Here is a 16060-nt window from a genome sequence, read left to right as displayed (position 1 = left end):
CCGGCCGCGCTGTGCGGGCGCCCGTGGGGCCCTGGGGACGGAGGGTCCCGTGCCCGGGACGCAGCCGCCACCCTCCCCGGACGAGGAGAGCTCCCTGCGCAGGGCTCCCCTTCCCCTCCCTCCTTCGCACCTGAACTCACCAGCCACCTGGCCGGGGCGGAAGGCCGGGAACCGCGCGCCGCCCCGGCGCCCTTCCCCTCCCGGCCAGACCCCTTCCAGGCACCAGAGGAATGAGGCACAAATGCGAGGCTGGGCGTCGCGGGAGGAGGCGGTGCGGGTAATGACCCGGTGATCTCTGGTGCCACCTTGCTTTCAGGTGCAGTGAGTGGCTGGCTCTCCCCTCCTCCCCCTGCCGAAGGGGAGTGGGACTGCCAGCGGAAGGGGCACAGGGGCCACAGGACCCTGGGGCCCTCACGCCGGTTCTCTGGCTGAGTCAGTCCAAAGTGTGACCCTTATCTCTCACATGGCTGCCCTGGCCATCGGGTGGAAGGCTCTCTCTGGACTTTGCCTTTGCTCCAGGGATGGCACCGGGCGCCAGGCTGAGACCTGACCCAACGCCTCTCCCACTCCTGAAACCGGGGGTGGGAGGACAGGGGTGTCAGATGGGGGCATCCCCACACTTCACTGGCAAACGGGCTTCGCCTACAGTGAGGGTGCCATCCCAGCACCCACGGGGGCTGCTGACATAGACACCGTTCAAGGGCACTCGCTGGGCATTGCCTGAAAGGACCACATTCTCACATCCCCACCTCACGACACATCGCCTGACAGAAGCCCTGGATATTGGTGATCAGAAGTGTCCACGGATGCGGCGTCATTGTGATCTTACAATCAGGAAGCCGAAGAGTCTGTGGCGGTGCCGATTGCCAGGCCTGAGTGCCTCCACCCCTCCTCCCTGCCCTGTGGTCTTCCTCCCACGAATCAGCTATGTGGTGACCGATAGGCCTCCTTCCATTTGTAGAGCATTGGGAAATTTATCAAGCACTTTCAAAAGCATAATCTCATTGTAGCAGTAGGGAAAGGGGTCTCCATGCTCCTCTCCTGTCTGCCACCTTGAACCCATAAGTGATTGGAAGTGTTCTAGTCCTCACTCGGACTCTGATGACTCCGTTTTGTTTGGGAGAGGAATCTTTATTATGGGATGGTTTCTAATTTCCTCTGGCCTCCTCATATTTGCCCTCCGAAAGTCTCTTTTTCTGAGCTTGCTGTTACGTGATTGCTCCGTTGTTTCAGAAGAGTTCCTCTAGGTCCTTGCATCCTACCTCCTGCTTCCTGCCTCCAGGTAGATCAGCATTGGTTTTCCGGAGAGGAGTCGGGTGGGGCGGGAACAGTAGTGAAGAGAAGCCCTTTTCTCTTCCATTCACAGCCTGTGTGTGTGTGTGTGTGTGTGTGTGTGTGTGTGTGGTAGAGAGGGAGAGAGAGAGAGAGAGATATTCAGGGGTGACAAGAGTAGCCACGAGGGAAAGAGAGCTAATAAACCAGGAGATGGTGATTACCGGCAGTATTAAATGACACCCCAGAGAGAGCTGGTGCCAAGGGGCCCCTAGCTTCTCCTCCCAAAGTCTCGCAGAAAGAGGTGGAAGGAGGAGTAAGCGGGGAATGGAAATTGAAAGAACACCAGGGACAGGCCCGGACTTAGAGCGCTCTGGGGTGAGCTGGCTGGACTGGCCCGGTGGACACGCGGAGAGTTAACCCTTTCACTTCCCTCAAGTCTGAGATCCAATCTCTATCCGCCACTGCCTCGGGGCCTGTCTTCAGCCTCTCTGGGAGGAGAGGTTCCCAGGGAAAGCTGGAGTTCTGAAAGTGGGAGGTGTGGCTGGATGCAAGCTGTGGGCTGGGAGGCGGGACTCCTGTGATCTAGTCCTTCTATTCTGGCCTTGTCAGATCCTTGCCCTCACAACCTTTGTTTCCCTGAAACCCTGGCTGTGCTGTGGAGAGCCGCCTTCAGACAGGCTGAGGCGGAACACAGCTCAGGGAGCTGAATGAAGCCCAGAGAGCAGGGGGGTTGGACGGTTGGCCTCTACTGTGGGGCACTGGGGAGCACCTGGCCCTTGGCCCGGAGAGGGGCACCTGGATGCTTGTCTTTCCTCCTGGCTGGCCCGGACTTTCCTCACACTTCTAGCTTGAGTCCTATCCCTCCTCCGAGCCTGAGTTTCTCCCTTAGTGTGGATAAGTTTCATCAGGGTATGCCCCAGCTCCTGAGAAGGTGTCTGTCTTCAAGATCGGAGCTTTGTGGATCCAGAGCATGAGGGTAATTTTCTGGGACTCCATGTCCTTTCTCCCTTCCCTCACAGGGAGACTCACTTGAGCTCGGAGCTCTGCCTAGCCAGCACCTCTCAGGGCAGGGCGGAGGCCATTTGGGTTAATGAGGTGCTAGCAGGGGCATCCTCCTGGGCCCAGGGTCAGGAAGAGGAGGGGAACCTGAGGGCTCCACCTGGGAGGCACCAGGGCATGTGAGGCAGCTAATCGCCAGGAGGCCAGGCCCCTGGGCACAGACCAGAACTGATGCCCTCCTTCCCTTTGCTGCTTTCCTTCTCCCCCCACTCCCTCCTGGTCTTCCTTCCATGCTTACTGACAGTGTTCATTGGTGCAAGAAGGTACGAGGAGTGTATAGAACACATATTCCCAGTATGAGGAATAGCCCTCTTCCTAGGCAAGATCTCATTCCTTTTGATGGCTGCATAATATTCCATTGTATATATATACCACATCTTCTTTATCCATTCATCTGTCGATGGACATCCTGGCTCTTTCCACAGTTTGGCTATTGTGGACATTGCTGCTATAAACATCGGGGTGCACGTACCCCTTCAGATCACTACATTTGTATCTTTGGGGTAAATACCCAGTAGTGCAATTGCTGGGTCATACGGTAGCTCTATTTTCAACTTTTTGAGGAACCTCCATACTGTTTTCCAGAGTGGCTGCACCAGCTTGCATTCCCACCAACAGTGTAGGAGGGTTCCCCTTTCTCTGCATCCCCGCCAACATCTGTCGTTCCCTGATTTGTTAATTTTAGCCATTCTGACTGGTGTGAGGTGGTATCTCATTGAGGTTTTGATTTGGATTTCCCTGATGTTGAGCGATGTTGAGCACTTTTTCATGTGTCTGTTTGCCATTTGGATGTCTTCTTTGGAAAAATGTCTGTTCATGTCTTCTGCCCATTTCTTGATTGGATCATTTGTTCTTTGGGTGTTGAGTTTGATAAGTTCTTTATTGATTTTGAATACTAGCCCTTTATCTGATATGTCATTTGCAAATATCTTCTCCCATTCTGTCGGTTGTCTTTTGGTTTTGTTGACTGTTTCTTTTGTTGTGCAAAAGCTTTTTATTTGATGAAGTCCCAATAGTTCATTTTTGCCCTTGCTTCCCTTGCCTTTGGCGATGTTTCTAGGAAGAAGTTGCTGCAGCTGAGGTTGAAGAGGTTGCTGCCTGTGTTCTCCTTTAGGATTTTGATGGACTCCTGTCTCACATTTAGGTCTTTCAACCATTTTGAGTCTATTTTTGTGTGTGGTGTAAGGAAATGGTCCAGTTTCATTCTTCTGCATGTGGCTGTCCAATTTTCCCAAAACCATTTGTTGAAGAGACTGTCTTTTTTCCATTGGACATTCTTTCCTGCTTTGTAAAAGACACAATTCTTAACCTGCCCAGTAGTATTGCTATTCAATATGCCCATGTCCCTCACTAGACTCCAAGCCCCTTGAGGGCAGCCAGCCACCAGCATAGGGCCTGGCCTAGGACTGGCGACCAGTGTCTGTGGGGTTGAACCGCATTGATTAGCTAGAGGATCCAGATAGAATCAACTTGTGGGTAGACTTGCCTACTCTGTCATCTCTCTGTCCCTGCTCAAAGGAAACACCTTTGTTTTTTAAATATCTGGGAGTCTTCCATAATTTTAGTTTGGCATTCCTGCTTTGTTACTGGAGCTTCAGCATTTCCTCAGTGCTACTGCTAGAGGTTTCTGACCCGTTAGGACGAACACGCCGTGTAAGTTTTACCTTGCACATCACTGCTGATGGATTAGTAGTGGTTTCCTTAGAATATTAGGCCAAGAAGGATTCTGTGGATGATGAGGGCTCAGAAGAAAGGGCCCTCAGATGCCTGGGTGGCTCAGTTGCTTAAGCGTCTGCCTTCAGCTAAGGTCATGATCCCAGGGTCCTGGGATCCAGCCCATGTCAGCCTCCCTGCTCAGTGGGGAGCCTGCTTCTCCCTCTCCCTCTGCCGCTCCCCCTTCTTGTGCTCTCTCTCTGACAAATAAATAAATAAAATCTTAAAAAAAAATAGAAGAAGAAGAAAGGGCCCTAAGATGGCTTAGTGACACTTGCCATGTGAGGAGGCAGGGCTCCTTCTGCCTTCTGTTAGTTCATCAGATACTTTACTTACATGAAGCCAAGACTGGGGCACTGGGAGAGCCCAGGGCCTTTGCCTCTGGTGGAAGCTGAAGGAGGACAGTGAGCAGAAGAGGAGCTGAGGACTCCAAAGGTAGATTTACCTTCTTGAGATTTCCTAGAGCAGACCTTGGAGTCAAGTGTCTGAACATCCGGGTCTGTGTTCTTACTGGGCGCCCTCATGGTCTTGACATGATCAGTCCCCAGAGGGGGCTGTGGACTCAGCCAGACCAATAGGGCTTAGTGGTTCAGGATCCCCAGCAGCTTCCTTAGCAGGTAAAGCTAAGGTGATGACAAGGAGTTTCCCACCTGTGGGAATGTTCCTGATTCCTCTCTCCTCCTAGGCAGCTGAGGCTTCAAGAATGACAAGAGGGGCGCCTGGGTGGCTCAGTTGGTTAAGGGTCTGACTCTTGATTTCAGCTCAGGTCACGATCTCAGGGTCGTGAGATCAAGCCTTGTGATGGGCTCCATGCTCAGCGCAGAGTCTGCTTTTCCCTCTCCCCCCCCCCCCCTGCCTCTCCAGTGTGCGCACCTTCTCTCTCTCTCAAATAAATAAATAAAAATAAAATCTTAAAAAAAAGTTTTAAAAGAATGACAAGAATGTATCAAAAGTGAGTAATACCTAGAAATGTTTTATTTCCCGGCTTCCTATCTTTGCTCCGTTGCACCTGAGGGCCATGGTCTCCCCTAGTGGCATCCCCTGGAAATGCTATGACTTGGTTTCTGGGGTCAGGAGCGGACACGTCCCAAAGCCCTGCCCTTTCCCCCTTGAATGGGACCCATATGGTCTTACAACCCAACATTCCTCCTCAGGCAAGAACACTGGCTAATGATCTTGGCAGATGGCCCAGGCCTCTACCTGATAACCTCTTGCAGTGCTGCTCCCAGAGTCTGTGCCTTTGTTCAAGTGGTTTTGATTAATGGGGGTGTGCTCACTTCCTTCAAGTCCCTTTCCTCCCGAGGAGTCATTTGATTTCCTCCCTCAGGTCTATCCTGACAATGGGTCTCCACCTCTTCAGCCTGAGGTTAACTCAAAAGTACCTGTAATTGTGAAGTTTAAGGCTCCAGTTGGTTTTTGCAAATGTTCTCCAAGTTAGAACATCTTGGCTCCCTGCCATGGTCAACTTCTAGCACAGTGGCCCTCGTTACTTAGTCCAAGATTGCAGCCAGCCCTTGCTCATGGCACATGTATTTTAAGGCTCATTTGCCCAGGATGGCGGACTGTCTCGTCCCATCTCATTATGACACATCTTGCCCAGTCCAGGAAGATGGGCAGATATTTTATTCTTTGGGTGGATGCCAGTACCACAGTCCTAAATCATTATTTCTAATTTAATTTGACAACCTTGATTTTCAGGAAGTTCTTTCTCATCTCTGACCCAAATACCTCCAGCTCAAACTTAAGATAGTTTCCTCATACGCCCAGAACTGTCCTTCTCTGTAGCATGAACCCCTTTTCAGATCACTGAACCACAATTTGGGTCATTTTAGAGACCATCCTTCAGAGACCCTGGTGGTCAGTTTGGGTTCATGTGGACAGGCACCCAGGTCTGAGGCCCCTAGGTCTGTGCGCCAGGCACTGTGCTGGATGCCCCGTGGAGATTAATCAACATTCTCTTGCTACGACCCAATGAAAACAGGTATGACTAGTATTATCCCATTTGATAGATGCAAGGCTGAGTCTTGGAGGTAAAGTAACTTGGCTAAGGTCACAAAGCCAGCATGTAGAACAACTGGGATCCTATCCCCACATCTAACAAGGCTTTAGACCTGGGAGTTGGTCCAACCACTAGCCTCCAAACAGGAAACCTCTGTGAGCATTTAGGACAGATGTCTTCCTCTGACCTTACTTCCATTTTACATTGGTCTGCACCCTAATTTTGCCTTAATCCTTTCTTCTGTCTAAATGACCTTCAGTCATGGCCTTACCCATTCCTTCCTGCTCTTTGTTCCGTGTCAGTGTCTTTGTTCAAAGACAAGACCTTCTCAAGGGCTTCTGGGGCAAGAGGACTTGACTTTTCTATGTCTCCATTCTTATATGTAAAATGAGGATAATAATATTAAATTTTAGGATCATTATGATAATCACAGCTAATATTTTAATAAAGCAGTTACTATGTGCAAGCATAATTAAGCACTTGACATGTTTCATTTCATTTAATCCTCACAAAAGCTCTGAGTTAGATATTACCCTCCTAGAACAAATGAAGAAACAAGCTCAGAGCGGTTATATAATATGCTTCAGATGACTGAGTCAACAGGAAGAAAAACCAGGATTTGAACTCACATTTGTCTCACTCCAAAGCCTGCACCTTTTCCCACTATCCTATGGGAAAATAAATGGGTTGCTGTGTGTAGCTTGCCATATGGCAAGAAAACCAAGGAACACCAACTGTCTTGTTTCAACCCTCAAGGTCATCTCAGCATTCAAAGAAACAGAAATCTAACTCCTGAAGCCTTAAAAAGTAACATTGGTCTTTGCTAAAGGCTGTTGACCTGGAGCACAGGGTCTTGCAGCTTACCACACAGCAGCATTTCCTAAAAAGCAGCCTCTTTGCACATCATTCCCTGTCCCCAAAAGATCCCTCCTCATAGCCTCTGTTCAAACCTCTCCCATCTTCTCTTCTGTCTCCTTCCAACCCCTCTGCCTAGCTCCACTCCCTTCCCTTTTCAAAGCCATCCATTCTCATCTTCCCTTCTGCAGCTCTGTCCACCCTTCTGCTCAGTAAAACCAAAGATTTTTCAGAGCCTACCATTCTCTAAAGGGTGTAGTAAATCCATATACAAATTGAATAGGCTTGGCCTTGGCATGCTGGGCACAGAATGCACGTCCAAGGGAGGTGGAAGGAAACCCTAATGAGCTGAGGACACATTGGAGAGGGGATTAAAAAGTTGATTTCTTCCTGGGCCCCCCATTCCATCTCTTTTGTTCCCCCCTCCTTCAGTACCTGGGGGAGAGAGGAGGACGTGGAGTGATCTGTCTCTCCTTACTTACCATCTGACTCAATGCTGAACATTGTGCGAGACCCAAATGAACCCCCATCCGACCTTCCCCACTTCTCCAGTCCACAGCGGCCTTTGCTACCTTTGGTTCCCATTGCTTTTGTCCCACTACCATTTGTCTTGCCTTTCTTGTCACCAAGCCTTCCACGGTGGTGTCTCATCTCCTTAACTAGGTTGTAGGCTCCTTGAAAGTCGGACCTTGTCTCTCCACAGTGCCCGCCAAGGTGCTGGGCTTGTGAAATGACAGAACTTGAAATGGAGACTACAAAAGATTTGAAAGGGAGGTGGCTGGGAAATAATGGTCAAGGGAGGTCTCTGAACTTTGCTACCTCACTGTGGCGGACCGTTCCTGGGTTTTCATGCCTCTGCGGCTCTCTGGGCTTGGCCTGGTGATTTGCTTTGGCCAACAGAGTGTCAGAAGTGACGACGTACTAGTTCCAGTCTCAGGCCTCCAAAGGCTTTGGGCACTTTCATCCTCTCTGGGAACCTTCCCACCATCATGATAATAAGCCCAAGGTAGCCTACTGGAGGATGAGTGACCATGAGGAGGACAGCCAAGTCATCCCAGCTGAGGCCAGGCAGAGGACATGACCCAGGGCCACAAATGCATGAGTGAGCCCAGCTGAAGTGAGCCTGGCCCGGCCCAAATCAGCAGAACCTCCTAGCCGACTGAGAGACTCACGCACAAAACTAATTACTTATCATTAGCCTGTTATTAGAGGTTTTGTGGATGTCTGTTATGCACCATTAATGTGGCAGTAGAGAACCGATACAACTGTTTACCGGCTCTGTGACCTTGGGCAAGCTATTCACAGATTTTATTTAATTAATTAATTTATTTGAGAGACAGCAGGAGAGAGAGAGTGAGCGAGCACAAGCAGGGGGAGTGGCAGAGGTGGAGGGAGAAGCAGGCCCCCCCACTGAGCAGGGAGCCCCATGTGGGGCTCGATCCCAGAATCCTGGGATCATGCCCTGAGCCGAAGGCAGATGCTTAATGGACTGAGCCACCCAGGCGCCCCTGGGTAAGCTGTTTAATCTCCAGGTACTTCAACTTCCTTATCTGTAAAATGCGGATGCAGGAGACATTGTTGACAGCTTGCAGCTCTTTCCCCTTCCATGGATTGCTTCAGCTGAAGAGCTGCCTTACTCAAGTGTCTGCCCCCTCCTCTGGGATAGCCTACATCCAATGACTGGCTGACTTGGAAGTATCAAGTTCTGGCCCCCTTGTTCCAATTTGGGACAACTCTGCAGGGCCATCCCAGCTCCGGAGCTGCCTGTGGGGTCAGCTAAGGTTTTTCTTTCTTTCTTTCTTTCTTTTTTTTTTTTTTAAAGATTTTATTTATTTATTTGACAGAGAGAGACAGCAAGAGAGGGAACACAAGCAGGGGGAGTGGGAGAGGGAGAAGCAGGCTTCCTGCCCAGCAGGGAGCCCAATGCGGGGCTGGATCCCAGGACCCTGGGATCATGACCTGAGCCGAAGGCAGACGCTTAATGACTGAGCCACCCAGGCGCCCCTAAGGTTTTTCTTGCAACTGTGTGGTCTCCCTACTTCTCCCTCCACCCAGGCCTGCTTCATTTGCCCTCCACAAGGGCTGAGGCCAAGAGTGCTTCCAATAAACCTCTTCCATTCATATCTTCATCTTACATTCTAATTTCCAGGAACTCACCCATGAGAGGGTCGGCCAATGACCACGTGGTGAGTTCTAGCCAATGGGGTGAAAGCAAAAGAATCACATGGCCATTTCCTGAAATGTTCCTTATTAAGACTGTTGTCTTCAAACTTTGTTACTTGTTACCACGACTAAAAGAATTTTGGGAAACGATATACATCCTTGCGTGTTTTTTAGATCTAAAATTTTTCCTTATAGTTTCAAATGCAACTTTTAGTGTATTATTAATATTAACATCAAAAAAGGATTCACTTTTATTTTAACTAATTTAAAAAATTTTAAAACATTTTTTAAAAGTTGCAAAATCATGCAATGACTGCTTGTATACACTTTCCTTGGATTCATCAGTTATCAATATTTTGCCCTGTTTGCTGTCTCCCATAACCTACAACATCATTAGGATGATTAGTATAAAATTGATCAAAACAGAAATATATGTTAAACTCACATTGAACTTAAAAGTTTATTGGGATTGTACTTCCCCAGTGAGATGGACAGAGCTCCCCCCGACCTAAATTTTTTTAGAGAGGCAGCAGAGTGCAGTTGTTTAGCTTATGAATGGAGTAGGTATCCTGGACTGGAAGCCTGGTTCTGCCACTTATTAGGTGTTTGGCCTTGGGCAAGTTATTTACCCTCTCTGCACCTCAATCTCTTCATAATATCTATCTCAGAGGGTTGTGATGAGGACCTAATGAGTTAATATTATAAGGTCCTTAGAACTTTACCTGATATATTGTGTATGATGTAAATACAATGCATCAATGGACACATAATTATTTATTGCTAAAATAATTAAGGTTCAGAGCAAATTAACAAGAAAATATGGATTACCAGTAAATTGGAGGCTTACGAAAGATGTATTAATGATTGTTGTTGAATGCATTATTTATAGGAGAGCACATCACAGATGATATTAAATTAATTTAATAGAAACATGGTCAGAATAAACAAATGAGCCGAGAAGTGATTGATAATTGACAGCAAGCAGGAGACTCGTACCCAAATTAAAAAAAGAAAAGACCATGATGTTTCCATCATCCAATAATTTGGGGGCAAAAGTTAATGAAAATTTTTTCTACAAGTCAATAAATGTTTACAAAAATATGAAACACTGAAGTGCCTTTGATACATGTTCTTTTTATTTAAAGATGTTGTGTTCATCTGTTGAAAGTAAATGTGAAACTTTTCACTTCCTCCTCCTTGAAGTCATGCAAATGTGCAAAGGAGAACAGACCCAGACCGGATGGCTGAGGGCGCTGGCTGGCCGCACTCTATCTAACCGCAGGCTGCTTGGTGAAGGCGCAGAGTGCGCTTCGCAGCAGGTCAGCACTGTCCAGATCCTTTTTAGGAATCATGAATTTTTTTTAAAGATTTTATTTATTTATTTGAGGGGGGGGGGGGAGAGAGAGAGAAAGAGCGTGAGCACAAGCAGGGGGGAGGGGTAGAGGGAGAAGCAGACTACCCACCAAGCAGGGAGCCTGATGCAGGACTTGATCCCAGGACTCTGGGATCATACCTGAGCCAAAGGCAGACACTTAACTGACTGAGCCACGCTGGTGCCCACGCATAGATTAAAAAAAAAAAGAAGAAGATTTATTTATTTGAGAGAGAGGGAGAGAGAAAAGGGGCAGAGGGAGGAGAGAATCCTCAAGCAGACTCCCCGCTTGAGCGTGGGGCCTGTTGCAATGTGGGGCTCAACCCCAGGACCCTGAGAAATCCTGACCTCAGTGGACATCAAGAGTTGGGCACCCAACCGACTGAGCCACCCAGGCACCCCACGAATAGATTTTTAAGTAATCTCTACACCCAGCGTGGGGCTGGAACTCACAACCCTGAGATCAAGAGTCTCAGGCTCTACTGACTGAGCCAGCCAGGCACCCTGCCGGCCCCTGGGGGCGCCCGAGGAGGAACTCCAGGCCTGGCCGCCTGCATGGCACTGCGGGGGGGCACAGCTGGGTGGCCTGGCTCTCAGCTGGAACTGTCAGCTGGAACTGGAACTGAAATCATGAATAGTTTTAAGATGGGTAGATCGGGCATGGAGCTCTGCTATGAGTTTGTCACCTGTATGATATAAGATACCTTTAGTATTTCATTGCTTTGTGCTAAAGGGGTTCTCCCTCCCGCCAGTCTGGGACAACTTGGGGCACGTGGAAATTAATACTGCCATCCGGCTGCCCTGCACTAAGCTCTAACTGAATCCACAGCTTCCAAATGCGCCGTGATATCTTCCTGTTAATTTCGCAGTGTGCCTGTAAGAACAATATATACATGACAGAGAAGACATGAAGACCTATCATAGGTTTGTGTTGATTTGATTACGAGGGGATTCACTGAAAACCATATTTTGGTATTTTCTTTGTTTGGGGCCACCAAGCTTTTTCACTCTAAGCATTATATCTTTTTTTTTTTTTTAGATTTTATTTATTCATTTGACAGAAAAAGCGCATGAGCAGGGGGAGAGGCAGGGGGAGAGGGAGAAGCAGGCTCCCCGCTGAACAGGGGGCCCGATGCGGGGACTCGATCTGAGGACCCTGGGATCATGAGCTGAGCAGAAGGCAGACGCCTAACCAACTGAGCCACCCAGGCGCCCTCTTGGCATTATATCTTAATAAAAGCCAGGACAGATGAGAGGCTGAGGCTGATGTGTTTGACAATAGCGTGGATTATTTATTTATTTATTTTTTAAAGACTTTTATTTATTTGACAGAGAGAGACAGCAAGAGAGGGAACACAAGCAGGGGGAGTGGGAGAGGGAGAAGCAGGCTTCCCGCCGAGCAGGGAGCCCGATGCGGGGCTCGATTCCAGGACCCTGGGATCATGACCTGAGCTGAAGGCAGACGCTTAATGTCTGAGCCACCCAGGCGCCCCAGCGTGGATTATTTTTTTTAACACCTTTCTTTTCTTTTAGACAAAATTATTTTCTGTAGTAATCATGAAATGAAATGATTTCATTTCATGCTTACTCTTATTAAACAAAAATAGTCCCACTTGGAATCTATCCTCTTTTTCACTGTTTTAAATTTTAAACACAGATAAAAAGTCCAAGTAGACAGAGGTAAAATAACTCAATTTATTTCTTTTGTCTTTACATCCTCACTGCTGTCATCCCTTCCTTTGAATCTCCTGTTTAAACACAGAGGTAAGTAGTTTGCCCAGATGGATGTGCTGACCTAGCATGAAGGGGCCTTATAACTGGAAAGGGGCACACTTGGCTCAGTCGGGAGGCGAGGGGCCCACTGTATCATTGGAAATTCCAGAAGTGAAATTCTCTGTAGAATATAATGTTTCTTAGAAACACATTATAAAAAATGCTAATTGCTAATACCTATTGTGGAAAGCCAACGGGAACCACAGCATTAGTTTAGATTTAAAACTTAGACCAACAAAATATATTTTCAGGAAAGGAATAGTTTATCACTGATGTTGTTTAGAATTGCTGGTTGAGGTGATAATAAAGAGCAGCCGGCTTTTGGTTGATCACTGTTTTAACGTTCTCTACAGTGCAGCCCATAGGCTGCCCTTGGTGGTGGGGCGACAGTTCCCACTACCCTGGTCTTGCACACCGTTGATAAGAGGTCTACCTTTCTTTTATACAGTGGCAGAACAGTGGCGCATGCCAGTAGGCTGGTGGGACAAGAGAATTGGCAGATGCCTTGACTGCAGGCAGGAATGTTTTAGTAAGGAGGCGACAGGGAATGTGAGCTGGTGGAAATCAGTTGCTTCCAGTGGTGCTGAGTACTTGCTGGCAGATTTAAGGACCTGTATACGCCTCAGCCAGCACAAGCCCTTGGTCCCATTTTTACTTGTTCCTGTCTCCGTCCTGCTGTCTGGAGCAGATACTGCCATCCTGGATCATGAGGCTGAGGGACGCACTGTAGGGCTGCTGGCAGAGTGGGAAGGAGCCTGGGGCCTCGAGGACTCCATGAAGAGCACTCTGCATCTCTAGACATTACTCCAGTGAGAGAGAAATAAGATTCCATGTTTTCTGGGGTTCTGACACTTCCAGGGGTGGGGAAGGCCCTGGACATTTAAGGGGCCTGATATGTAAAGGACGAACAGGTGTTTTCCGAGTAAAAAGAATAAGAGAATTTCTGGGAGCAGGAAGCTCAGGTAGGAAAGTCAAGAGACAGCATGGTGAGTTTGAGGAATGGAAGGAAGCTCAAGATGGGGAAACTCAAAGTTCAAGGGGATATTGGGGGTCTTGAGAAGGAACTCTAGAAGAATGGCAAATGATTTACCCGTGCTTGTTAGCCAAGTTGGGACCTCTGCTGTTCTTGGAGGTTCTCAGAGGCCAAACCAAGAAATCCAGGGCCCTGCCTTCGCAGGGTTGCCCCAGGCAACTCCTGTTAGTAAAGAATCCTGTTTATTATCCTCTGACTCATAGTCACCTGTGGTTTCCATGGTTGCCACCAACAATAAAGCATAAATCCAGTCCTGGAGGGTGGGGTCTGCAGATGGGGCTATTCTCTCCCTTGTCTGGCTCAGCACAAGGGTCGAGGACAGCAGAGCTGCCCGGGATATAGCAGAGGTGGTTGGTGGGAGAATGTCTTTGTCTACAGAATCTCAGGTGTGAATTTCCTTGGGAGAGGATGAAAGAAGCCGGGGTATGGAGCTGTCATCAGGACTCGGGGGGTATATGCAGTGTGTGACTAAGAACCGTGCAGCCTCCACCCTTTCCAAATACTTATGGGAGGACCCCAGGAAACGGAGAGACAGGGAACCTTGGGACACAGAAGAGTCAGAGCAGGATTTGGGAGACCTGGCAACATTTTTCACCAGGGCCAAACAGGGTCTGTGCCCTATTATAGGCCAAATTTACAAATGCAAAACCAGGAGGAATGGTCTATTTGACAAGTGGTGGGGATGTACACAAAGGAACCAAAAGAAGGGGAAGCCAAAATATAGATTTTAAAAGATTATCTCATCTCATACATTTGCACAGTCTTACAGGTTACAAAGCACTTGTGTATCTACTGTCTCATTTGCTTTTCACAGAAGCCCTGGGAGGAAGCCAGGACAAAAAATGCCAATCTATTCTAAAATGGGGCTTATAGAAGTTAATTAACATAGCCAAGGTCAAATCCAGGGCTAAAATCTAGCCTTCCTGGCTCCCAATCCAATGTTCTTTTTACGAAATCATCATTTCTCAAACTTTGGCATCCATACACCATTTTAATGGATGTCTGGTATACACAAAGTACCTAAATTTTTGATACATTTAAAAAATTGTCACAAAATTTAAAGTAATATAATGAAACATTTAAGAAGTAACATCAATGGCTTTTTTTTTTTTTTAAAGATTTTATTTATTTGACAGAGAGCACAAGCAGGGGGAGCAGCAGAGGGAGAGGGAGAAACAGGATCCCCGCAGAGTAGGGGAAGCCTGATGCGGGACTTGATCCCAGGACCCTGGGATCATGACCTGAGCCGAAGGCAAACGCTTAACCAACTGAGCCACCCAGGCGCCCACATCAGTGGCTTTTTAAAATTTATTTATTTATTTATTTGAGAGAGAGAGTGAGCGAGAGAGTGCAAGCAGGGGTAGGGACAGAGGGGGAGGGAGAAATAGACTCCCCGCTAAGCAGGGAGCCCAACACAGGACTCGATCCCAGGACCCCTGGATCAGGACCTGAGCCGAAGGCAGTTGCTTCGCTCACTGAGCCACCAAGGCACCCCAATGGCTTTGATTTAAGTCAATGAGAAAGATATATTTGTAATCTTCACTAAAGTATTTATATTCAGCTTGATGTCAGATAGTTTGAACCATAGCTCAGATCCCATATCCCGTAGGGTTTTTGGGTTTTTTTAAACCATTTCTACTAAGGAAAATTGAAGGAATGGCATCAAGTGCTTCATCAGACAGTCCTGGGTAAGCAGATTAAACTTGGATTCAGGACTGTGGAGAGCACTGTCAGTGGAAATGGTTTGCCCGACTACCAGGACCTAGGTCTGTAAGCACATTATGCACAAAATTTGGAATATTGACTGTTTTAACCTAGGAGGTGGGGCAAATCGATTCCTTCTCCAATCCTTGGCTTTGCTCAGCACTGGAAAGCACTTCTTGTTATGATGTAGAATTTCAAGGGTTTCTCTCTGTGTGTGTGTGTGTGTGTGTGTGTGTGTGTGGTAAAATACAAAACATAAAGCTTCCCATTTTATCAAAGTGGTTTTAAATATATCCAATAGTATATTTTTTATTTCTTTTTCAAATAAATCAAATGTTGGGAAATAGTAAAGCTTTGATGCTGCCACTGTGCCAGTTCTAGTTTTGAGACATCCTGATATTGTATCCCCAACACTAAAATTTGAAATTTTGGTCCTGAGTGATAGGTTCTTTTTTTTTTTAAATTTAATTTAATTTTATTATGCTATGTTAGTCACCATACATTACATCATTAGTTTTTGATGTAGTGATCCACGATTCATTGTTTTCGTATAACACCCAGTGCTCCATGCAGAACGTGCCCTCTTTAATACCCATCACCGGGCTAACCCATCCCCCGCCCCCCTCCCCTCTAAAACCCTCAGTTTGTTTCTTGGAGTCCATAGTCTCTCATGGTTCGTCTCTCCCTCCGAATTCCCCCCCCCCCCTTAATTTTTCCCTTCCTTCTCCTAATGTCCTCCATGCTATTCCTTATGTTCCACAAATAAGTGAGACCCTATGATAATTGACTTTCTGAGTGATAGGTTCTGACATATCACTAAGGTACATTATGTAAGTAGACCATTTGCAATTGGAGAAATGTTCTTTGTTGGCATTATCAATGTCATGAAGTGTCACCTTGCCTTTCAAAAACTCATGTAATGAAAAGGAAGCAGTAAACTATCTTTATTAGCAGATGACATGATCTTATACAGAGAAGACCCTAAAGAATTTACAAAAACACCAATTAGAGCTAATAAATAATTTCAGCAAAGTTGCAGGATACAAGATCAATATACAAAAACCAGTTGCGTTGCAATACACTAACAATGAACAATCTGAAAGTGAAATTAAGG

Source organism: Phoca vitulina, unplaced genomic scaffold, assembly GCF_004348235.1.
Source record: "Phoca vitulina isolate PV1807 unplaced genomic scaffold, GSC_HSeal_1.0 scaffold59, whole genome shotgun sequence".
Classification (NCBI taxonomy): domain Eukaryota; kingdom Metazoa; phylum Chordata; class Mammalia; order Carnivora; family Phocidae; genus Phoca; species Phoca vitulina.
This window is presented reverse-complemented; position numbering follows the sequence as displayed.